Consider the following 25,068-nt stretch of genomic DNA (forward strand, 5'->3'; position numbering starts at 1 on the left):
GCTCTGCTGATGCTGGCTTTCATTTGGCTGTTTGGTTCTGTCAGGCCCTATAAAAACACAGATATAAACAACGGCTTCAAAGGAGAACTAGCTAGCTTGAAGGAAGAATGCATTTTATTTGGGAAATGGTGGCTCCCCTATGCACTTGTGATTAAAGGGGGAAGAAAACATTTGTGATTCATCCAATTAACCTCAATAGTATGTCATTCAAGCAAGGTCCAGACAGGAGTCTCACTCTATTATTCCAAATCTTTCATTAAACCAGTTCCATCTGCAGCTGGCACTTTCCTGTTTTCCCGGTGCATTCTTGTGATTACCTAATTTAAATAAAGAGCTAGTTTATTGTTTTTCCTGGGTGCCAGGAAGATTTAGAGCAATGACCTGGATCAGGGATAACATTCTCATGTAATTTTCAGAATCTACAAAAAGTTAGAAAGTACACTTAAGGATGCTCATATCCTTCCTGGAGACAACTAGACACAGAGGCATATTTTTTTTTCTTTTAGAGCATCACAATAGACCACAGTGTCCCCTCCCTGTGGCCCCCACTAACATTTGATTTTTAAAACGTCACCCATGTTAGCATGGCCTTTGAAGGCTCTGCAACCAGAAGTTTGCAGTTCAAGATTAGGATTTCAGGGCTGGGCATGGTGGCTCACACTTGTAATCCCAGCACTTTGGGAGGCCAGTGTGGGTGGATCACTTGAGGTCAGGAGTTCAAGACCATCCTGGCCAACATGGTGAAACCCCGTCTGTACTAAAAATACAAAAATTAGCCAGGCATGGTGGCGGCCACCTGTAATCCCAGCTACTCGTGGGGCTGAGGCAGGAGAATCGCTTGAACCCAGGAGGCGAAGGTTGCAGTGAGCCGAGATCGTGCCATTTCACCCCAGCCTGGGCAACAAGAGTGAAACTCTGTCTCAAAAAAAAAAAAAAAAAAAAGATTAGGATTTCAGGTATTTTTGCAGTGGCTGGTAGAACCCGCCTCTGCACTTCAGACCAGCATTTTCCAGATATAGAATATAATTCCTTGGTAAGAGGTACAAAATTAACCTTTAAAATTTTAATATAATACTTAATATATACAAAAGAATGTTTATATATAATACTTTCAAGGCAATGATGCATAATAAATAAAACACCTATGAACTTCCTTATCCATCTTAAGAACCAGAACACACCCAATACTACTGAAGTTATAGATGGGGTCTTTCCAATCCATACTATCTCAGATAAAATAATATCTGAGCTTTGTGTTCCTAATTTCTTGTTTTTAAATAGCTCTACCTTAATCTGTTTTTCTCTGTGTTCTTTTTTTTTTTTTTTTTTACTCTATCTGCCTTCACGATATCTCTTTACCTTTGGTTTTCAATGGTTTGACTATGATGCTATCTTCAAAAAATACAATGCTCATTACACATAAGAGTCTGAAAACAGTATTCTCCTCATTTTTTTCTCTCCAATCTTTTGTTCTATTGTTGTCAATCATTTAACTTTGACATGTGCTACAAATACATTATGTCTTAAAACTATTAATTGCTTTAAGTAATTGCTTTAAAGGATCAATTATTTTTAGGGTGAATCAATAGAAATGGATTTAAAATGAAATCAACCTTTAGATTTACAATGAAATAAATTTGGCCGGGTGCAGTGGCTCATGCCTTTAATCCCAGCACTTTGGGAGGCCGAGGTGGGCAGACTACTTGAGGTCAGGAGTTTGAGACCAGCCTGACCAACATGGTGAAACCTTGTCTCTACTAAAAATACAAAAATTAGCTGGGCATGGTGGCACATGCTTGTAATCCTAGCTACTCGGGAAGCTGAAGAAGGAGGATCTCTTGAACCCAGAAGGTGGAGGTTGCGGTGAGCTGAGATTGTGCCACTGTACTCCAACCTGGGCAACAGAGTGAGACTCTGAGAGAGACAGAGCGAGAGAGAGAGAGAGAGAAAAGAAGAAAGAAAGATTGATTTATATTGACTTGCCTTTCAACTATTCCTAGAAATTCTCATTCTTTATGAAGATGTAAGTTTCTCCCATTATCGTAATTGTTTTAAGAATGTCCTTCACTAGTTTTTATAGTAAAGGTCTGCTGGTAATGTGTTATCAAAGCCCCCCTCCTCCTATTTTTTGGTTTTTTTGGTTGTTGTTTGGTCTGGAAAGTCATTATTTGTCTTTAGTTTTAAAAACTATTTTCCTTTAATTTAAAAAATAATTCCTTTTAAAAATATTTTCCTTTAATTTTAAAAATATAGACTTCTGGGTTGACAGATTGGGTTTGCATCAGTTATCCATTTATTGCCTCTCAGCTCTGAATGCACCTTCCAATACAGGCTGTGTGAGAAACAATGTAATCCCTTTGAGCATTTCTCCTTTAAAGTCAGCATGATATTGAGCTTTCTTGGTAGAGGGTGCTGAAGCCAAACTGGAGAAAGAGGCGTTCTGCAATTCCTGGTGTCATCCAAGAGGGGTCAGTGGTGTAGTTTGTTGTTGTTGTTTGAAATGGAGTCTCTCTGTGTCGCCCAGGCTGGAGTGCAATGGCGTGATCTCAGCTCACTGCAACCTCTGCCTCCCAGGTTTAAGTGATTCTCCTGCCTCAGCTTCCCAAGTAGCTGGGATTACAGGCACCTGCCGCCACGCCTGGCTAAGGTGGTGTAGTTTTGAGGACAACTGTCACAACTCAGATAGTGGTCCCTCTGTGGCCTTGAAGCCTCAGTTTGGCAATAATCTTTCTGCAGCCCTCTCAACACAGAAGCTAACTCCCCACATGCTCGGGCTCTCTAAGCAAGCTTCCTCCTCTCCCCAACCCCTCAATCGCCACAGCCTGCGCAAAGCTCTATGTGTCCCCGATGAGCAATTTGCAAGTCTCCAGATACCCAAGCTTGCCCCTTCAGCACTGAAAGCCTTTGGCCCCTGCCATCACCCAGATTCCCACTGTATGCTGCTTCACAGCCGGACTCCAGAAAGTTACCTATTGTTTGCCCAGCAACTCCAGACCAGATCTTTTCTGGTCAAACCAATGAGCTTCTCCACTACCCAGTCATCGGAACATACCATCTCCAATAGGCCTATTGGATAGCAAACCCTATCTATGCTTGTTCTGCCGATCAGACCCACTCTGTTACAGGGTTCTCTGAGCATCTTGGATCTGTGATTTGATGTCTTACATTATTTTTAGATAGTGCTCTGCTATTATCTCTTCAAGTAGATCGTCTGTCCCTATCTCTTTCTAATCCTTCTGGCATTCCAATTGTACAAATTTCAGACTATCTGGTATTAGCCTGTTGATCTTGGATGCTCTGTTTTTTAAAAAATTTATTCTTTTTACCTCTTTGTGTTTCATTTGGTCAATTTCTGTTGATTCACCTTTAAGTTCATAAATTTTTTCCTTGGCTGTGTTAAGTCCACTGATAAGTCCATCAAAGTCATTTTTCATCTCTGTTATTGTATTTCTTATTTCTAAGATTTTCATTAGACTCTTTCTTATAACTTCTCTCTGTGGAAATTCTCCACCATGCATATTGCCTACTTTTTCCATGAGAGCCTTTAATATGTTAATCATAGCTATTTTAAATTTCCCAAGAGTTCCAACGTCTTTGTCATCTTTGAGTCTGGTTCTGTTGATTACTTTGACTCTTGACAGTGAATTGTTCCGTCTTGCATTTTTATATGTCTTGTAACTTTTTATTGTACATGAACACTGTGAGGTATGATAGTAGAGAATAAAGTAAATAGTACTTTTGCTTGGTCTGCCAACATAAAGAAGAGTCTACTGGAATTGATCTGGGTTTAGTTTTTGTTGTTGTTATGCTTACCTTCAGTGTACCACCAGTCTCAAATTTTTTGTATGTGTTTTTTTTGAGACAGAGTCTCACTCTGTTGCCCAGGCTGGAGTGCAGTGGTGCCATCTTGGCTCACTGCAACCTCTGCCTCCTGGACTCAAGTGATTCTCCTGCCTCAGCCTCCTGAGTAGCTGAGACTACAGGTGTGCACCAGCACACCTGGCTAATTTTTATATTTTCAGTACAGATGAGGTTTCACCATGTTGGCCAGGCTGGTCTCGAACTACTGACCTCAGGTGATCCACCCGCCTCAGCCTCCCAAAGTGCTGAGATTACAAGCATGAGCCACTGTGCCCAGCCTCAAATGTTTTTAATGTAATCTAGTTCTTTGGATAGGGTATGTGTTGCATGAAAGCTGTTTCTAATATTCCTGTTTAACCCTTAGCTTTTGTCTTTCTCTGTGTGTCTGTACCTCAGAGAAGGTCCCTTTTTTATGCTCTTCCTCTTCTCTCAGTGATAGATTGCTACTGTTACTTGATGCCTGCTGGTCTAGTAGTGGTGTATAGGAGAAGACAGGTCTCTGTTTTCCTAGTCCATCCTTGGTCTTAGGAAGGCCCTGTGTCCCTAAGTCTTGCAGATCAGGCTTTCTCTGTAATTCTGATCTTCCTCCCTGTAGCAGCCAAATGATGTCTTGAATCTTTGGTGGCCCTGTTGAATGGGAGAGTTTCTTGCTCTTTCCCCAGTGGTAGGAGATCTTTAATGGCCTGGGTCCAACACCCAGGAATGGAAGACTTTTCCCTTTTCTTTCTGCTTCCTTGCTGCAATGGTCTTTACCTGTGTCCTAGTGACCACAAGGTTTGCTACCCTTCTCCAGCATCCTAAGGCTATTGATCCTTAGAGGAACAACCTTGGTGAGACCCTTGGTGAGAATCTGTGCTTTGCCACAGAAGTGACACTCATCTCCTCTCCGTCTTCAATATGGAGGAAGGCTTTCTCTCACCTCCTGCCCCATCACCAATCTTTCTTGTGAGTGCACAACAGAGGTCCCTGGAGAAGACCCTGTAAGTGGGTGTAAGCCTATGTTCTCATGCAAGTCCACCCCACAACTTCAGAAATGTGTTTAAAAACTTTACTGAATGATTCTCTCCCACTGTATGGCACCTGGCCTCTCGTCCTCCTTGGTCTCCCATAGATGACTCAATGGTTGTGTCCAATCTATCCTTGGGAATGCCTATCTTTCCACTGACTTCAGGCCACCTAATTGCCCTGGGGCTTCAATTCTCTGAGAGGTTTGCCATTACTTTTAATGGCAAAAAAAAAAAAAAAAAAAGGCTGTGCATGTTTTGTACAGACACAATTTTTCCCCCGAATATTTTTGATCCACGGTTATTTGAATCCATGGATGCAGAACCCGTGGATACAGAATGCCATTACTTTTAATGGCAAAAAACACAATTACTTTTGCACCAATGCAATAGTTCACATACCATATCTTTCACTTAAAGTATACAAGTCAATGGTTTTTTGTATAGTCACAGAGTTACGCCATCATCACAACAACGGATTCTACAACTGATCCTAGAACACTTTTATCGCCGCAAAAAGAAATATTCTAGGCCTGGCGCAGTGGCTCACGCCTATAATATCACCATTTTGGGAGGCTGAGGTGGGCAGATCACTTGAGGTCAGGAGCTCCAGACCAGCCAATATGGCGAAACCCTGTCTCTACTAAAAATTAAAAAAAAAAAAAAAAAAAAAAAAAAAAAATTCTTGATTTTCACCTACCCGCCCCCGACCCAAACTCGCCAGCAATCCCTGCTGCTCTCCCACCAGGGACCCACTTCCCTGCTTTCTGATTCAATGGATTCACTGATTTTGGATGTGTCATGTAAATGGAATTATATGATATGTGACCTTTTGTGTCTGGCTACTTCCACTTAGCATAATGGTTTATTCACATTGTAGCATGTAACAGAATTTCATTTTTTAAGATTTATTTTTCCAACTTCTAAGTTCAAGGGTACATGTGCAGGATGTGCAGGTTTGTTACATAGTTAAACATGTGCCATGGTGGTTTGCCTCACAGATCATCCCATCACCTATTCAGCCCAGAATCCATTAGCTATTCTTCCTGAAGCCCTCCCTCCTCCCACTCCCCACCCTCTAACAGGCCCCAGTGTGTGTTGCTCCTCCTGATGTATCCATGTGTTCTCATCATTCAGCTCCCACTTACAAGTGAGAACATGCAGTAGTTGTATTTGGTTTTCTGTTCTTGCGTTAGTTTGCTGAGGATAATGGCTTCCAGCTCCATCCATGCCTCTGCAAAGGACATGATCTCATTCCTTTTTATGGCTGCATTGTATTCCATGGTGTATATGTACCACATTTTCTTTATCCAGTCTATCACTGATGGGCATGTAGGTTGATTCCATGTCCTTGCTATTGTGAATCATTTCATTTCTTTTTATTGATAAATAATATTCCATTGTATGGATATGCCACTTTTGTTTATTCATCAGCTGAAGGACATTTGGATTATGTCCACTTTTTGGCTATTGTGAACAATGCAGCTATGAATATTCTTTTATATGGTTTTCGTGGATGTATGTTTTTATTTCTCAGTATTACCCAGGAGTGGAATTGATGGAGTATATGGTAATTGTTCAGCTGTTTGAGGGATGCCAGACTGTCTTCCAAATTGGCTGCACAATTTGCATTCACAGCAGCAATGGAAGAGGGTTCCAATTTTTTCCACATCCTTTTTAGTACAGTTGTCTTTCGGTATCTGTGGGGATTGGTTTCAGGACATCTCATGGACACCAAAATCCACGGATGCTCAAGTATCTTATATAAAATGATGTCGTATTTGCATATAACCGACGCACATGTTCCTGTACACTTTAAATCATCTCTAGATTACTTATAATACCTAATGCAATGTAAATGCTATGTAAATAGTTGTTGTATTGTTTAGGGAATAGTGACTAAAGAAAAAAATCTGTACATGTTCTGGACAGACACAATTTTTTTCCCAGAATATTTTTGATCTATAGTTATTTGAATCCACAGATGCAGAACCCACGGATACAGAGTGCCAACTGTACTTACTGGTATCTTTTTCAATATAGTCATCCTAGCAGGATGGTGTGGTGACTCATTATGGCTTTGATTTGCATTTCCTTAAAGACATAATGTCGAACACCTTTTCATGTGATTATTGGCCTTTTGTATATCTTCTTCAGAAACCTCTCTTTTTTAGATCGTTTGTCCATCCTTTCTGTGTGTTGTCTTTCTATCATTGAGTTGAAAGAGTTTATACATTCTAGACACAAGTCCTTTATAAAGCTATATGATTTGCAAATATATGCACCCCATGGTGTGAGTCGTCTTTTTAGTTTCTTGATGGTGTCTTTTTTTATTTTTAATACATTTTTTAATTTTGATGAAGTCCAATTTGCCTATTTTATCTTTGGTCCCTTGTGCTTTATGAATATTTGCTCCTATATTTACTTCTAAGAGTTTTAACGTTTCAGATCTGGAATTTAGGTCTTTGATCCATTTTGAGTTAATTGTTGTATTTGGTGGTGTAACGAAGCGGTCCAACTCCATTCTCTCGTGTGTGTATATTCTGGTGTCCCAGTTCCAGAAACTCTTCTGCGCTTCTCACATGCTGTTTTCTGGGTCTCGAAACTCCTTCCCTTCTCTTCTCCATCTTTAAAATGCTTAATTGCTTTTCAAGTTCAGCATAACTCATGCCAAAGTCTTCTCTGACTTCTTTGTCTAATTTAGATGTCCCTTTTGGTACTTTTATAACACTGTACATGCTTCTAGACAGAGGTCTGCAAACTTTTTTTCTGGCAAAGTGACAGATTACAAATATTTTAGGCTTTGTGTGCCAGAAGGATAAATCAAGGAAACTGTAGAGGTAGTTAATAAGAGAGAAAACAAATTTCCAAAAATACCTGTATTGATGAAATTAACAAATAACAACAGAGGTTTTTCTTTTTGAAATGTGGGTACACGAATGAGAAAAATTGAATTCTTTTTTTAGAGGGGATAACATTTTGCTTAATTGGGATTTAAAGTTAGTTCTTCCTATCATCAAATTGGTAGCATATGTTCATCTGTGAAAACCATTCTTCCTTTTTTTTGTTTGAGATGGAGTCTCACTCTGTCACCCAGGCTGGAGTGTAGTGGAGCGATCTCGGCTCACTGCAACCTCCGTGTCCCGGCTTCAAGTGATTCTCTTGCCTCAGCCTCTGGAGTAGCTGGGATTACAGTCATGTGCCACAACACCCGGTTAATTTTTGTATTTTTAATAGAGACGGTGTTTCACCATGTTGTCCAGGCTGTTCTTGAACTCCTGAGCTCAAGTGATCCGCCCACTTTGGCCTCCCAAAGTGCTGGAATTACAAGTGTGAGCCACTGCGCTCAGCTGAAAATCATGGTTTTCTTGGGCCCTACGAAAACAGGTGGTGAGTTAGATTTGGCTAATGGACTGTAATTTCCTGACATGGTAGTAGGTCAGCAGTTCTAACCCTTTTTTTCAAAGCCGTTGCTACTGAGGGATACAGTGCAATCCCAATCATAATTGTGGATGGTGAGACAGGGATTCTCTTTGAGGAGGGTGATGACAGGAGGCTTACGGTGGCAGGAATTATACATTAGCTTAATCAATAATCATTCTTCTGATTTGTCTTCCCAAAGCGTAGAGGAGCCCAAAACTCATTTCTTAGACTTCTTTGCAGCAAGGGGTCTGCCAGCCCAGCACACTTTACATCAAACCTTGATTTGGAAGTGAGACACGTGAGCAGAGAATCAGGGCACTTGGCATGCAGTTTGCCAGTGTGAATGATGACACTGCTGGTGTGATTCTGGATCTGGCAATTAAGGTGGTAGCTTCTGGATTCAGCAAATGGCTCACTGAATCACCAGCTTCTCTGTTGTGCCACCGGAGGTAGCCACCTTGGAGTCCCAGGTTGTCAGTGTGCTTTGGAGAGTGGTTCTGGGAAGCTAAGACTTTCCAACAATGCCGTGACCCAAGACCCCTAATACATGTTTTATTTATTTATTTCATTTCTCTGTCACCCAGGCTGGAGTACAGTGGCAAGATCATAGCTCACTGCAACCCCCAACTCTTGTGCTCAAACAATCTTCCCACCTCAGCCTCCTGAGTAGCTAGGACCACAGGCACACACCACCAAGCCTGGCTAATTTTTTTTGTATTTTTAGTAGAAACAGGGTTTCACTTTGTTAGCCAGGCTGGTCTTGAACTCCTGGTCTGAAGTGATCCCCCTGCCTTGGCCGCAAAGTGCTGCGGTTACAAGCATGAGCTATCGTGCCTGGTGATAAAATGTTTTAAACTACATTAACTTGAATCTTTTGTCTACAATCTGACTACAAGAAGTATATGTGCCGGGCGAGGTGGCTCATGCCTGTAATCCCAGCACTTTGGGAGGCCGAGGCGGGCGGATCACGACGTCAAGAGATTGAGACCATCCTGGCTAACAAGGTGAAACCCTGTCTCTACTAAAAATACAAAAAAAATTAGCCAGGCGTGGTGGTGGGAGCCTGTAGTCCCAGCTACTCGGGGGGCTGAAGCAGGAGAATGGCGTGAACCCGGGAGGCGGAGCTTACAGTGAGCCGAGATCACGCCACTGCACTCCAGCCTGGGCAACAGAGCAAGACTCCGTCTTAAAAAAAAAAAAAAAAAGAAGTATATGTTAGAATCTAGGGACATATGGGAAGATTTTTATTCTGATACACTTCTCCCCATTCATAATCACTACTTTTGACAATTCCAGATAGTGCGCATGTCACATTGATGTAGCAGTTAAGAAGAAACTACTTAGGCAGATAGTGAAGGTACAGGAGTCCTTGGTAAGGTTTCCCTTTTTAACGAAAAGCAGCCCCCAAATCATATTCTAATAAAGAGCAGCCTGCAAAATCGAGCTACAGACATAGACACGCAAGCTAGAAGCTTGCACGGGTGAATGCTGTCAAGAAAAAAGCTACCTGGGACTAGGCATGTCCAAAATGGTGGCCCCATCTTCCCTCCTCTTTGCCAGCCGTGTGTACAGTAAGAAGACAAGATGGCGCCAGTCAAGTGGGAAATCCATTTGCGTAATAAGATTAGGGTGAGGTGGCCAGGCTTCCCGGTGTGGTATGTAAATGTCACACCTGATGGAACCAATCTGTGGGTTCTAGGTAAATCAGACACTGCCTCCTCAAGCCTGCTTATAAAATCTGGTGAACTCTGCTGCCAGCTGGTCTTTCCTTTCAGAAGCCCCTCTCACTAGAGACGGAGCTATTCTCCTTTCTCTTTCTTTTGCCTATTAAACCTCCACTCCTAAACTCCTCATGTGTGTCCATGTCCTAAATTTTCTTGGTGCAAGATGATGAGCCCTGGGTATTTATCCTGGACAACCACACAACTGCAACATCATAAAAGAAATCGTTGCTTTGCTTAACAGCCATCAGGTCACAATTTTTTGTGAGCAGGCGCTTTGTCTTATTCACCTCTGAATCCTTGGTGCCAGGCAGTCAGTAGAAGCTTAACAAAATGGGCATTTCTAGGTTTTTATGTTCTAGAATTAATTCTCTATATAAATCTTAGTTTATCTCCCAGTGAGAATGTAAGTTATTTTATGCAGAGACACTTTAAAATAAGGTATTCTAAGTCACACAGTTCTGCTGTGCGAGGTTCAGAGCAGTATTGATAATTACTGGCCTTCAAAGGGTCAAGGGATTATCAACACCAGGACCAGGCAGGTGATGTGAGTGAGTGACATGGGATGATGCAACACAAAAGGGGTGGCAAGGATCAAGGAAACCCCAAATGTATGTATGTGCAAAGGAAGCAGCTTCAATTGGGGGCTGCCATATGGGAATGTAGGTTCACTCTTTACAGAACAGGCGATCTGAGTTTTTGCATTGAATTTCCCTTTTTGAAAATGCTGATATCAATTTTTTTTTTAAATGTGACTTGTATTTGCCAGACAAAAGAAGGCTGCAGGCTGGAACTGGCTCATGCAACTTCTAGCTAAAATAGTTCTCCCGACACCTCAAAAGATTGTGAATTCTCAAAGAAAGATAATATTCAATGAGAATTGTTCTTTCTTAGATCCTATATCTGAAGGTGTACTGTTAAGTGGAATAAAGAAAACTGTGGAAGATTGTTAGTACTTATGGGATGTGTGAAGTCACTGGTATAGTCACTGATTATCTTAGTCTATTTTGCATTGTATAAGGAATACCTGAGGCTGGGTAATTTATAAAGAAAAGAGGTTTGCTTGGCTCATGGTTCTGCAGGATGTACAAGCATGGTGCCAGCATCTGCTTGGCTTCTGGTGAGACCTCAGAAAGCTTTTACTCATGGTAGAAGGCAAAGGGGGAACAGGTGTGCCACGTGACAAGAGAGGGAGCAAGAGAGATGCCAGGCTCTTTTTAAACAACCAGCTCTTGCATGAACTAATAGAATGAGAACTCAGTCATTACTGCAGGAAGGGCACCAAGCCATTCATGAGGGATCTGCCCCCATGACCCAAACACTTCCCACCAGGCCCCACCTCCAACACTGAGGGTTGTATTAGTCTGTTCTCATGTTGCTAATAAAGACATACCCCAAACTGGGTAATTTATAAAGAAAAAGAGGTTTAATGGACTCCCACTTCCACATGGCTGGGGAGACCTCTCAATCACGGTGGAAGGCAAGGAGGAGCAAGTCACATCTTACATGGTGGCAGAGAAGAGAGAGAACTTGTGCAGGGGAACTCCTGTTTATAAAACCATCAGATCTTGTGGCACTTATTCACTAACACGAGAACAGCACAGGAAAGACCCACCCCCATGATTCAATTACCTCCCACCAGGTCCTTCCCACAACACATGGGAATTATGGGAGCTATAATTCAAGATGAGATTTGGGTGGGCAAACAACCAAACCATATCAGGGTCACTTTTCCACATGAGATTTGGAGGGGACACACATCCAAACTGTAGCACTGGTGTAGATGTTGTTGTCTCAGGATCCAGAGTAGATGAAAAATCTTGAGGGGTCCAGGCCAAGGCAATGATGAGGCTTTACTGAAGACGAACTAGATAGAAGGCTGCTAACATTGGTGTGAATCTGGCAAAGGAGTTGTTTCAGCTGTTCCCAGACCAGAGAGCAAGCAGGGTGCAGGATAGCAGTGGGTTAAACAAGTGAAAGAAGGAAAAAGTGCTTCTGGCCCTAGGAAGGAAAAAGTGGGAGGTCTTTCTGCCAGGAATGGGACTGTCTGCAGAGTGAATCAGCAGTGGTAGATGAATTCATTAAAAGGCATCCCTCTAGGCCACGTGCGGTGTTTCAATCCCAGCACTTTGGGAGGCCGAGGTGGGCGGATCACCTGAGGTCAGGAGTTCGAGACCAGCCTGGCCAACATGGTGAAACCCGATCTCTACTACAAACACCAAATTAGCCGGGCATGATGGCGCATGCCTGTAATCCCAGCTACTCTGGAGGCTGAGGCAAGAGAATTGCTTGAACCCGGGAGGCAGAAGTTGTGGTGAGCAGAGATCGCACCCCTGCACTCCAGCCTGGGCAACAAGAGCAAAACTCCATCTCAAAAAACAGAAACAAAAACCAAAAAACATCCCTCCTCCTCCTGTACTGCCAGGGCACTGCTTTTCATTTTTCATCTTTCAGCTGTGAGTGAAATGAAGACACCCATGTGCCCAATGGTAACTGAGGTTGTGGGATGCTTGACTACAAAATGCAATCTACAGGTTCCATGTACCTTCTGCAGCTTTTGCTTTTAGCTAAAGCTTTTTCTGTAACCTCATTTTGACAGTGCAGGCAAGGAGGGAGTGTTGACCTGTCAGTGTAGTAGAGACTCCCAGGTGTGCTGGGTGAAGTTGTGCAGCACATTTGGGATGTTCTTAAAATAATACCCTGGAAGTTCTTCTCAGCATGACCAGAAGCCATGTCAGAACTCTAATGGCATCACCTGCTGAGTTAGAAAAAAGTTTCCAGAAACCACAAGTTTAATTTCATAATAAACAGCTTCTCAGGGCCTCTTCGGCATGGCTACATAAATCTGACTGCTTAAAAATAGATGAGTGGACCGGGCATGGTGGCTCACGCCTGCAATCCCAGCACTTTGGGAGGCTGAGATGGGTGGATCACGAGGTCAGGAGATCGAGACCATCCTGGCTAACACGGTGAAACCCCATCTCTACTAAAAATACAAAAAATTAGCCGGGCGTAGTGGCAGGTGGCTGGGCGTCTGAGAGAGACACCGTCTCAAAAAAAAAAAAAAAAAAAAATAGATGAGCCCTATAGAGCCTTGCTTCACTCCTCTGGCATTGTACACCAAGCTGGAAGGACCACTGATGATACTGGAACCATCTTCTAGGCCCCTAGGAAATTCTGGGGGAGGTCAACATGGTCACTGAGCTCTAGGGCGTGAAGATTCCACGTGCCTGGTATGGGGCTGCGGCAAAGGCTGGAAGGTGGGTATTTGGGTCCCGTCTGCTGAACTGCCCTTGTTTCTAAGGTATTCTTCCTCAGCCCCTGTTATCTACCCTCCTGAAAGCTTTTTTCAATTTGATCCCCACTTCCAAACTCCATTAGTGATATGGTCTGGCTCTGTGTCCCCACCCAAACCTCATCTTGAATTGCAGCTCCCATAATTCCCATGTGTTATCAGAGAGCCTGGAGGGAGACAATTTGAACCACGGAGGCAGTTTCCCCCATGCTGTTCTCGTGGTAGTGAGTAAGTCTCACGAGATCTGATGGTTTTATCAGAGGTTTCTGCTTTTGTATCTCCCTCATTTTCTCTTGCTGCCGCCATATAAGAAGTGCCTTTCACCTCCAGCCATGATTCTGAGGCCTCCCCAGCCATGTGGAACTGTAAGTCCAATTAAACCTCTTTTTCTTCCCAGTCTCAGGTATGTCTGTATCCACAGCATGAAAATGGACTAATACAATTAGGCAGCTCTTTAAATATCTATCTTTCTAATCTATATATCACACATAGGAAACCTTGTCTCTACTAAAAATACAAAAGTAGATGGGCATGGTGGTGCATGCCTGTAATCCCAGCTACTTGAGAGGCTGAGACAGGAGACTTGCTTGAACCCGGGAGGCAGAGGTTGCAGTGAGCTGAGATCGTACCATTGCACTGCAGCCTGGGCAACAAGAGTGAAACTTTGTCTCAAAACAAAACAACAACAAAAAAACCCATACATATTTATATGTGTATGTATCTAGATATACACACACATATAAATATGTGTATATGTATTTACATATACAGACACACATATAAATATATATGTATAATATATGTATATGCATGTAATATATGTGTATAGATGTATAATTTCATGTGTATATATGCAGGTATATATGTATAAAACTTGCCCTGTGGACCACACAGGAGTCCAGTGGTGCAATCATAGCTTACTGAAGCCTCACATTCCTAGGCTCAAGGAATCCTCCCACCTCAGCCTCTTAAGCTGTTAGGGCTACAAGTGTGTACCATTACATCCAGCTAATTTTAAAATGCTTTTTGTAGAGACAGGGTCTCGCTGTGTTGCCAGGCTGATCTCAAACTCCTGGACTCAAGCAATCCTCCCACCTCAGCCTCCCAAACTGATGGGATTACAGGCATGAGCCACTGAGCCTGCCAACTCTTTAAATATTTGAAGGCTGTAGCCGTACCTTCTTCCTACCTGGCCTGCTTTAAGGAAAAAAAAAAAAAAAAAAGCAATCTGTGTTCCATCACCCAGCACCCAAGTGAAATGCAGCCTGTGCTTTCACCAATCTGACTGCCCTTTTTCAGAACCACATCATTTTTATCTCTGTCTCTATTTATTCAACACAGATTTATGCAGCACTCAGGGAGGTCCCTTGGGAAGGTTAGGGAAAGACTGACGTTTTAGGCAACATCTGGGTTGGGGCTTGTAGAAAGAGAAAGAGTTTACCAGACAAAGAATGGGTAATGTTCCCAAGAGTATCAGAGAGATTCGCACAGAGATAATCAGGAAATATCATATAGATGGGGGCTGCATTCTTCCCTGGGGTGGAACTTTCATTCCATAGCCATCATTTCCAGATAGGGACACATAGCTGTGCCTACCCTGCCCAGAAAGAGAGTGAGAAAGTTGTGACACAATGATGACAGAGACTTTTTTTTGCTTATTTGGTGCTCTATCCCCAGTGACTGAAATCATACCTGGAACACAGAAGGTGCTCAAAAAACATTGGGTAAATAAATCAACAAATGAATAACGTGAAGTCAGTAGGAAGATCAGGGAAAGGTCAGTTAATGGGGCTTCCAAGAGATTCCCATAAAGGACATTATAGCCATAATGTGTGTCTGAGAGTGGCGGGGGGTTGAAGAAGAACTGAGAGGAGCATTATAAAAATGTACACAGGGCCGGGTACGGTGGCTCACGCCTGTAATCCCAGCACTCTGGGAGGCCGAGGCGGGAAGATCACGAGGTCAAGAGTTTGAGACCAGCCTGGCCAACATGGTGAAACCCCGTTTCTACTAAAAATACAAAAATTAGTGGGGCGTGGTGGTGGGCACCTGTAATCCCAGCTACTCGGGAGCCTGAGGCAGGAGAATCGCTTGAAACCGGAAGGCAGAGGTTGCAGTGAGCCAAGATCGCGCCACTGCACTCCAGCCTGGGCGACAGAACGAAACTCTGTCTCAAAAAACAAACAAACGAACAAAAAAACCATAGACAGACCCCACAGACTCACTGAGAACCCAGAGCGCCATGGTGGGATAGCAGGAGGGGGCCGTGAGGCTTGCAAGAGCAGGAGACGGACAAACACCTGCACTAAATCAATGCTTGTCAATGCTTTCATCATCAATTCAATGCATTCAGTCATCAGGATGATTGAATGATTGAACGAATGAATGAATGAATCTAAAATGGAATGCTGGAAGAAAACAAGACACAAGGAAACCAAAGCTTTTCAGCAATGTTCTAATAAAAGAATAAGATGGCAGACTAAAGACAGCATGCATTTTAAGCTTCTTGCAACACAAATGGTAGGCAAGGGAAAATCAGGCCAGGAATTAGGAATATTAGCTTATATCTTTTGTGATACTGGATACTACTTATTCCGTGTTTAACATGTGCCAAAGTTGATGCTAGGTGTCAGGGATACAGCAGTGACCACAGTCTCAATACACTCAATGTGTATGGATGTAGCCGGGCGTGGTGGCTCATGCCTGTAATCCCAGCAGTTTGGGAGGCCGAGGTAGATGGGTCACTTGATCCTAGGAGTTCCAGACCAGCTGGGCAACATAGTGAAACCCCACCTCTACTAAAAATACAAAAAAAAAAAAAAGTTGGCCAGGCGTCGTGGCGGGCACCTGCAATCACAGCTACTCGGGAGGCTGAGGCAGGAGAACCACTTGAACCTGGGAGGCAGAGGTTCCAGCAAGCCGAGATCGTGCCATTGCACTTCAGCCTGGGTGACAGAGCAAGACGCTGTCTCAAAAAAAAAAAAAAAAGTTTATGGATGGTAGTTATGATAATCCTCTCCACCCCACATTCCCTAGACAGGAAAATGAGGCAAGAAACAAAGGTAATTTGCCCACATACACTGCTAGGAAGTGGTGGAGCTGGGCTTGGGATTCACACTGTGATCTGAGACATCTCCTTACATCAACTAAGACAGACCCTAACATTAAGGACACAAAGGATACCTAGGGGTAGAGGTCAGGGCCTGGCTGGCATGGCACATTTCTAAATTCCTCAGGCTACTAGGAAATCCATACTCTTGCCAAACTCCCTAACAATGGGAGCTACCAGGGAAGTTATCAGCTGATTTACAACCCAGACCATGTCAACTCCAATGGACAGAATTCTGATATGCCTTACAAACAACATAAGCAACTGTGGACCTTAAGCCAGTTTCAGCCAGCTTATGGAGCCTGCACAAAAACTGTGTGTCCTCCTAAACCTTTGTTGTTGTTGCTGTTGTTTTGCAGTTTTGCCTCTCTTCAAGGGTATATCCCTTCAAGGGTCTCAACTGGAAACCTGGATGTTCACCAGGGTTCTTCCTTTTTTCCAGGCTCTGATCTCCACTTTTTTTCTCCTCAGCACTGTGAGACTGACAAAAATCTCTGCTTAATTTTTTATCTTTTAAGCACCTAGAAACAAAGATGTATTGAACTTGTATTTTACAGTTTATGAGTTGGTGAATGCCTTGAGGTGAAATTTCATGCAATCCGTTCTTCTGGGATGGAGCCCTTCAAGTTCAGGCTGACTTACTAGCCACTAACTCCAAGCCTGTAGACTCATCCCAGTGAGTACCACGATCTCAATGCCACTGCTTTCTCTTCTACCTTTATACTTGTTACAGCAAATTTCCTGAGTAAAATGCTGTGGAAAACATCCGGCTTATATCAATGCACTCTTCTCTTCTCTCTGACTTTTTGGACCCTCAAGTCTTAGTTGTCTTGTTTACTTTCCAATACCATGAAATGAAACAGTTGTTTTGTTGTTTGCTATTCAGTTTTTATAGTTCTTCTTCTGTTTTTTTTTTTTTCAGAGTGGGCCTCAATCTGTCACCCAGGCTGGGGTGGTGTAGTGGCGTGATCTCAGCTCACTGCAACCCCCACCTCCAGGGCTCAAGCGATCCTCCCACCTCAGCCTCTCGAGTAGCTGAAACCACAGACACGGACCACCACACCCAGCTAATTTCTTGTAATTTTGGTAGAGACAGGATTTTGCCATGGTGCCCAGGCTGATCTCAAACTCCTGAGCTAGGCAATCCACTTGCCTCAGCCTCCCAAAGTGCTGAGATAACAGGCGTGAGCCACTGCACCCAGCCTACAGTTCTTCGTTATAGAAGTTTAGTTTTATACAAATTACTCCACTATATCCAGTCGATGTCCAAGGAAATTATTTTCCAAACAAGACTCCAAGGTTTAATAAAAGCCCCCCAAAATCAGTGGATATAATTATATCAATATTATGAATTTCTGGCCAGGCGTGATGGCTCACGACTGTAATCTCAGCACTTTGGGAGGCCAAGGTGGGCGCATCACCTGAGATCAAGAGTTCAAAACCTGCCTGGCCAACATGGTGAAAACCCGTCTCTACTAAAAAATACAAAAATTAGATGGGTGTGGTGGCAGGTGCCTGTAATCCCAGCTACTTGGGAGGTTGAGGCAGGGAAAATTGCTTGAACCTGGGAGGCAGAGGTTGCAGTGAGCCTAGATCACGCCACTCCACTCTAGCCTAGGTGACAGAGTGAGACTGCATCTTGAAAAAAAAAAAGAATTTCCATTCAACAAGGACACCATAAATGAAGTTAACTGATGGGGGGCAGACTGAGAGGCAATATTTGAAACCTCTAAAATTGATACTACCTAGATAACAAGACAGCAGACCCAGTGTAAAAAATGAACAAAAGATATGAATAAGAAATTCACAGAAAGGTAAACCCAACAGCCTCCAGGTTTATGAAGAGAGGTTCAGTTTCATTTGTGCTTAGAGAAATGCAAATGAAAAACACCAGTGGTATACACTCAACAGCCATCAAATTGGTAAAAATTATAAAGTCAGATAAATGTTGATGAGAAATTAGAGAAAAAATAATCTTTTGTGCTGCTGAGAAGAGGGTTAGTATCACCATGCCAGAAATCAATCTAACGGGCAGTGTGTACTTTATATGCCAGCAATCCCATTCCAAATGATATATTCTAGAGAAATTCACACAGGTATGTAAGGGGCCATGAGTGAGAATGTTTATTAGAATGTTTGGGGATTAGGGATTGGGAGACATTCTGACTGCCCCTTGTTAGGGACATAAAAGAGTCAACTGGGCCAGGCACGGTGGCTCACGCCTGTAATCCCAGCACTTTGGGAGGCCGAGGTGGGCAGATCATCTGAGGTCAGGAGTTCCAGACCAGCCTGGCCAACATGGTGAAATCCTGTCTCTACTAAATATACAAAAAGTAGCCGGGCGTGGTGGTGCACACCTGTAGTCCCAGCTACTCGGAGGCTGAGGCAGAAGAATTGCTTGAACCCAGGAGGCCAAGGTTGCAGTGAGCCCAGATCACATCATTGCACTCCAGCCTCGGAGACAGAGCAAGTCTCTGTCTCAAAAACAAAAAACAAAAAACAAAACAGTCAACTGACTCTGCCAGACCGCCACGCCGCCGTCATGGACACCCGCCATGTGCAGCCTATCAAGCTGGCCAGGGTCACCAAGGTCCTGGGCAGGACCGGCTCTCAGGGACACTGCACGCAGGTGCGCGTGGAATTTATGGACAACACAAGCCGCTCCAGCATCCGCAATGTAAAAGGCCCCATGTGTGAGGGGGACGTGTTCACCCTGTTGGAGTCAGAGCGAGAGGCCTGGAAGTTGCGCTGAGCTTGGCTGCTCGCTGGGTGTTGGATGTGGGGTTCGACCACTTCGCTGGTGGGAATGGTGTGCCACGATCTACTCCTTTAATTTATTTTTTGCCCACCACACGGGAATTGAGATGTGCCTTTAAAGCATTTGTGCTTCAAATTAAAAAGAAAGAGTAAGCTGAGATGGATGGATGTGATGGAATGCTCTGTGGCGATCCATCAACTAGTGATATCTTTAGCAGGTGATTAGATCTTAAAAGCATCATGTAGAATGAAGAAAGTATGATATAGAAGGATATCTGTAGTATGAAAGGAAAATATCTTGGGCCCCCAATATCACTAAGGAAAACTGCTTAGGGCAAACCTGCCTCCCATTTTATTCAAAGTCACCCCTCTGCCCACTGAGACAGACCCATATCTGATTTGCCTCCTTTGGAAGGGCTAATCAGAAACTCAAAAGAATGTAACCATTTGTGTATCACCTATCTGTGACCTGGAAGTCCCTTCCCCAGTTCCAATCTTCCGCCTTTGATTCAAGTTGTCCCACCTTTCCAGACAGAACCAATGTACTTCTTACATATATTGATTGATGTCTCATGTCTCCCTAAATGGATAAAAGCAAGCTATGCCCCAACCACCTTGGGCACATGTCGCCAGGACCTCCTGAGGCTGTGTCACGGGCACATCCTCAACCTTGGCAAAATAAACTTTCTAAATTAACTGAGACCCATCTCACATTTTCTGGTTTCACAGTAGTTGCACAATAACATTCAAATACATTTTAAAACACGCACACAAAACAACAGTATATTTTAAAATATAGAGTAGATACAGTACTGCAGAGTGATAGAGCTCAGGTTTTATGTAGCCTGGATTCGAGTCCTCACGCTGCCATATGCTAAATGGGTGATCTTGGGAAAATTACTTCACGTATCCATGCCTCTGTTTCCTCTTCTGTTAAATGGGAACAACAAAAGAATTTTTCTTTCTTTTTTTGAGACAGGATCTCGCTCTGTCACCCAGGCTGGAGCATAGTGGCACGATATCAGCTCACGGCAACCTCTGCCTCTGGGGTTCAAGTGATTCTTGTGCCTCAGCCTCCTGAGTAGCTGAGACTACAGGCATGTGTTATAATTTTTTTATTTTTAATAGAGACGGGGCTTCACCATGTTGTCCAGGCTGGTCTCAAACTCATGAACTCAGGTGATCCACCTACCTCAGACTCCCAAAGTGTTGGGATTACAGGAGTGAGCCACCATGCCAGGCCAAAACAATGTTTCTCATAGTGCTGTTGGGAGGATGAAAGAAGATAATGTGTATAAAAGTGCTTGGAACAGGACCTTGGAAAATTAAATCGGAGTTGGCAATAATATTTATTTTCAAAGACATCTATGTACAGGCAGGATGAAAATGGGGAGTGACCATGGAGATAAAGAAAAAATAATAAAATAACGCAACAGGGTGTCTTTCATGGGCTTATGGTAAGGGTGTGTCCTGAATTGACAGGAATAATGAACTCAAGTTTTGGAACCTGACATTCCCCAAATCTGCAAGAGTTAAGCCTGAAACAAACAGACCAAAGCCCCAGGTTATGAATCTAGTCACTGCTGAGCAGTGAGCTTTTGCCAGCTTCCTTCTGAGAAGGAGCTCAGTGGTTTATGATGTTTTTGTGGTGTTAAACAATGCTGCTAGGCCGGGTGCAGTGGCTCATGCCTGTAATCCGAGCACTTTGGGAGGCCGAGGCAGGCGGATCACTTGAGCCCAGGAGTTCAAGATCAACCTGGACAACATAGTGGGACCCCATCTCTATTTTAAAAAATAAAAAATAAGAAAACAATGGCTGGGTGCAGTGGCTCACACCTGTAATCCCAGCATTTTGGGAGGCCGAGGCGGGTGGATCATCTGAGGTCAGAGGTTTGAAACCAACCTGGCCAACATGGTGAAACCCTGTCTTTACTAAAAATGCAAAATTAGCCGGGCATGGTGGCACATGCCTGTAATCTCAGCTACTTGGGAGGCTGAGGCAGGAGAATCGCTTGAACCTGGGAGGCAGAGGTTGCAGTGAGCCGAAATCGTGCCATTGCACTCCAGCCTGGGCAACAAGAGTAAAACTCCATACCCCCCCCAACAAAAAAAAAAAAGAAAACATTTCTGATTGAATTTATGTAATAATTTACCTATTGTGTCTAAGCTGTTCTTTAAAAAACTAATTGCTATCAAAATGCTTAATGAGTCAATTACTAATTACAAATCAGTGAATTAATTAATATGTCCCAAGTCAAGAATCTGTTATGTTTACAAACAATTGCTACCCTCTGTCTAATCTTTGAATTTGTGCTCATGAAGAAATTGGCTACCAATGTGGTACCAGTCTCCCAGCATCCTTGAAAAAGAGTTAGGAGGTAGGGGAAAACACATGTACCTCTGTCCCTAGAGGTGACTACACTGAAATCTACCTAAGCGATATAGTTTCGATGTTTGTACCCTCCAAATCTCATATTGAAATGTGATCCCCAGTACTGGAGGTGGGGTCTGGTGGGAGGGGCATGGGTCATAGGGGCGGATCCCTCATGAATGTCTTGAGGCCCTCCCCACAGTAATAAGTAGGTTCTCCCCCTATTAGCTCAAAGGAGAGCTGGCTGTTTAAAAGAGCATGGCATCTCTTGCTTTCTCTCTCACCATGTGATGTACCTGTTCCCCCTTCCCTTCCACCACGAATAAAAGCTTCCCAAGGCCTTACCAGAAGCCAATCAGAAGTGGGTGCCATGATTCTTGTACAGCCTGCAGGAACCAGGAGCCAAGTAAACCTCTTTTCTTTCTAAATGACCTAGTTTTGGGTATTCCTTTATAATAACACAAAATGGACTAAGACATTAAGTCAACAAGATACACAAAATAACGCAGTTAAGTACCAACACAAGGCACAACCCAATGAGAATGAAATAGGCATTGCAGAGTGCCAGTGCTTGACAGCAGGGCTCCCCAACCCCCGGGCCATGGACCAGCACCAGTCTGTGGCCTGTTAGGAACCAGGCTACACAGCAGGAGGTGAGTGGCAGGTGAGCAAGCATTGCCGCCTGAACTCAACCTCCTGTCAGATCAGCAGCAGCGTTAGATTGTCATAGGTGCTCAAACCCTATTGTAAACTGCACACGCGAGGGATCTAGGTTATGCACTCCTTGTGAGAATCTAATGCCTGATCATCTGTCACAGTCTCCCATCACCCCCAAATGAGACCATCTAGCTGCAGGAAAACAGGCTCAGGGCTTCCACTGATTCTACATGATGGTGTGTTGTATAATTATTTCACTATATATTACAATGTAATAATAATAGAAATAAAGTACATAATAAATGTAATGTGGCTGCATTATCTGGAAACCATCCCTCCTCACCGGTCTGTGGAAAAACTGTCTTCCACAAAACTGGTCCCTGGTGCCAAAAAGGTTGGGGACCACTGCTCCAGAGTTCAGAGAAGTTAGAGCAGAGACGACTTGGGCAGGCTTCTGAAGGACTTCCCCATGAATGGAATTCTGCCCAGGAGAGGCATGGGGTGAGGGCCACTTTAGGGACTGTATTTGGTGGAAGCTCAAATGCAGACTTTGTGGATTAGCTAGGCAATTCAAGTTCCAAAAGGATTTTTTGAAATTGTGGATCTTAGGGAAATGGTAGATGTTGGGCTCATTTTGTTTTAATTAGCTGAAGAACACAACAAGAAAAAAAGTTTCTCCAAAGGAGGGAAATCAGAATATCTTCATACATTTCTATTTTTGTCTGTTTCCCAAGACCTTGAGTAAAAAAATCTAATTCTTATAAAAATAGTGACAATGATAATGGTAGCTTGAATTTATGTTGCCTTACATCTAGTGGGTTCCATTTTTTTTTTCTTTTTTCTTTTTTTTTTTTTTTTTTTTGAGACAGGGTCTTGCTCTGTCACCCAGGCTGGAGTGCAGTGGTGCAATCATAGCTCACCACAGCCTTGACCTCCTGGGCTCAAGTGATCCTCCTGCCTCAGCCTCTCGAGCGGCTAGGACGACAGGTGCACGCCAACAGACTCAGCTGATTTCTTTTTAATAGACAAAGTCTTGCTGTGTTGCCTAGGCCAGTCTTGAACTCCTGGGCTCAAGCAATCCTCCTGCGTTGGCCTCTGAAAATGCTCGGATTACAGGTGTGAGCCACCGTGCCTAGACAGCCAAGAATGTTACATACACATACATCATTTCCCCACATCTGTCATGAGGCAAGCATGACAAGGCCATTTTTCCTCGAGATGGAAAATAAACTGTAAGGCACTGGATGGTACCTGACATGGTCTAGAATCAGGATTTCCTGACTTTGAATTCGGTGCTGTGAGGGATGGCAAGGAAACTGCTGTTTTTCAGTCACCTGAAACCTTAGGTGAGTTGCTGTGTTGCCTAGGCTTGTCATGAACTCCAGGGCTCAAGCAATCTTCCTACCTTGACCCAAAGTGCTGGGATTATAGGCATGAACCACCATGCAGGAGCCACGTTTGGTGGGAGTTGTGTTTTTTTGTTTTAGTTTGTTTTTTTGAGACAGAGTCTCGCTCTGCCACCCAGGCTGGAGTGCAGTGGCACGATTTCGGCTCACTGTAACCTCTGACTCCCAGGTTCAAGCCATTCTCGTGGCACAGCCTCCTGAGTAGCTAGGATTACAGGCACCCACCACCACGCCTGGCTAATTTTTGTATTTTTAGTAGAGACAGGGTTTCACCATGTTGCCCAGGCTGGTCTCAAACTCCTGACCTCAGGCGATCTGCCCACCTCAGCCTCCCAAACTGCTGAGATTACAGGCTTGAGCCACCACGCCTGGCCAGTGGGAGTTTTACGTACATTATCTCAGGCAATGCAATCACATCATGAACTAAGGCAATTTTACAGAAATGGACAGAGAATCAGAGGGCATCTTTCAGTTTGAGTTAAAATCCAGTACAATGAAGGTATGATACTGATAGTGAGAATGAGATCAGACATGGAAGCTGGAGCCTCTCTTGACACACCCTTTTCCTATGCTATGGTATGTCTTGAATTTCTGAAAATATCACTGGGCTTAAAAGTGAAGAAAATTATACTGGAAATTTTTTCTTCTTCTAAAAATCTCCACATAAATGGGTCACCTTGAAATACTGTTCTCATAATGCAGTTACGATTTTTTAGAAATTGCTGCCGGGCATGGAGGCTCACACCTGTAATCCCAGCACTTTGGGAGCCCCAGGCAGGTGGATCACCTGAGGTCAGGAGTTCAAGACCAGCCTGGCCAACATGGTGAAACCCTATCTCTATTAAAAATACAAAATTAGACGGTTGTGGTGGTGGCTACCTGTAATCCCAGCTACTCGGGAGGCTGAGGCAGGAGCACTGCTTGAACCTAGGAGGCAGAGGCTGCAGTGAGCCAAGATTGGGCCACTGCACTCCAGCCTGGGCAAGAGAGAGAGGCCCCATCTCAAAAAATAAATAAATAAAATAAAATTAAAATTGCAAGATGTAAACCACTCCTAACCATTCCAATTTACCTCTTTTGTGACTTGTGATATTACCAATATCTTACTGTTGAGACAAAGTTAGCTTTTCCCAATGACCCTTGGCAGTTTCTAGAACCCACTACTGTAGCCACTTTTTTTTGTTTTTTAAGAGAGAGTCTTGCTCTGTCGCCCAGACTGTAGTGCAGTGGTGCAATCTCAGCTCACTGTAACCTCTGCCTCACGGGTTCAAGAGATTCTCCTGCCTCAGCTTCCCAAGTGGCTGGAATTACAGGCACACACCACCACACCCGGCTAATTTTTATATTTTTAGTAGAGACAGGGTTTCACCATATTGGCCAGGCTGGTCTTGAACTCCTGACCTCAAACCTCAAGTGATCTACCTGTCTTGGCCTCCCAAAGTGCTGAAATTACAAGCTAGAGCC

The 25,068-nt window shown here is 43.6% G+C and overlaps 1 protein-coding gene and 1 pseudogene across 6 annotated transcripts in view; one reads left to right on the forward strand and one right to left on the reverse strand.

The window, feature by feature from the left end:
- Positions 1-25,068, reverse strand: part of CALN1 (calneuron 1) — a 670,983-nt gene that overhangs the window by 140,790 nt on the left and 505,125 nt on the right. The gene's annotated exons all lie outside the window — the stretch shown is intronic.
- LOC115830925 lies at positions 18,927-19,734 on the forward strand (annotated as a pseudogene).

Source organism: Nomascus leucogenys, chromosome 17, assembly GCF_006542625.1.
Source record: "Nomascus leucogenys isolate Asia chromosome 17, Asia_NLE_v1, whole genome shotgun sequence".
Taxonomy (NCBI): Eukaryota; Metazoa; Chordata; class Mammalia; order Primates; family Hylobatidae; genus Nomascus; species Nomascus leucogenys.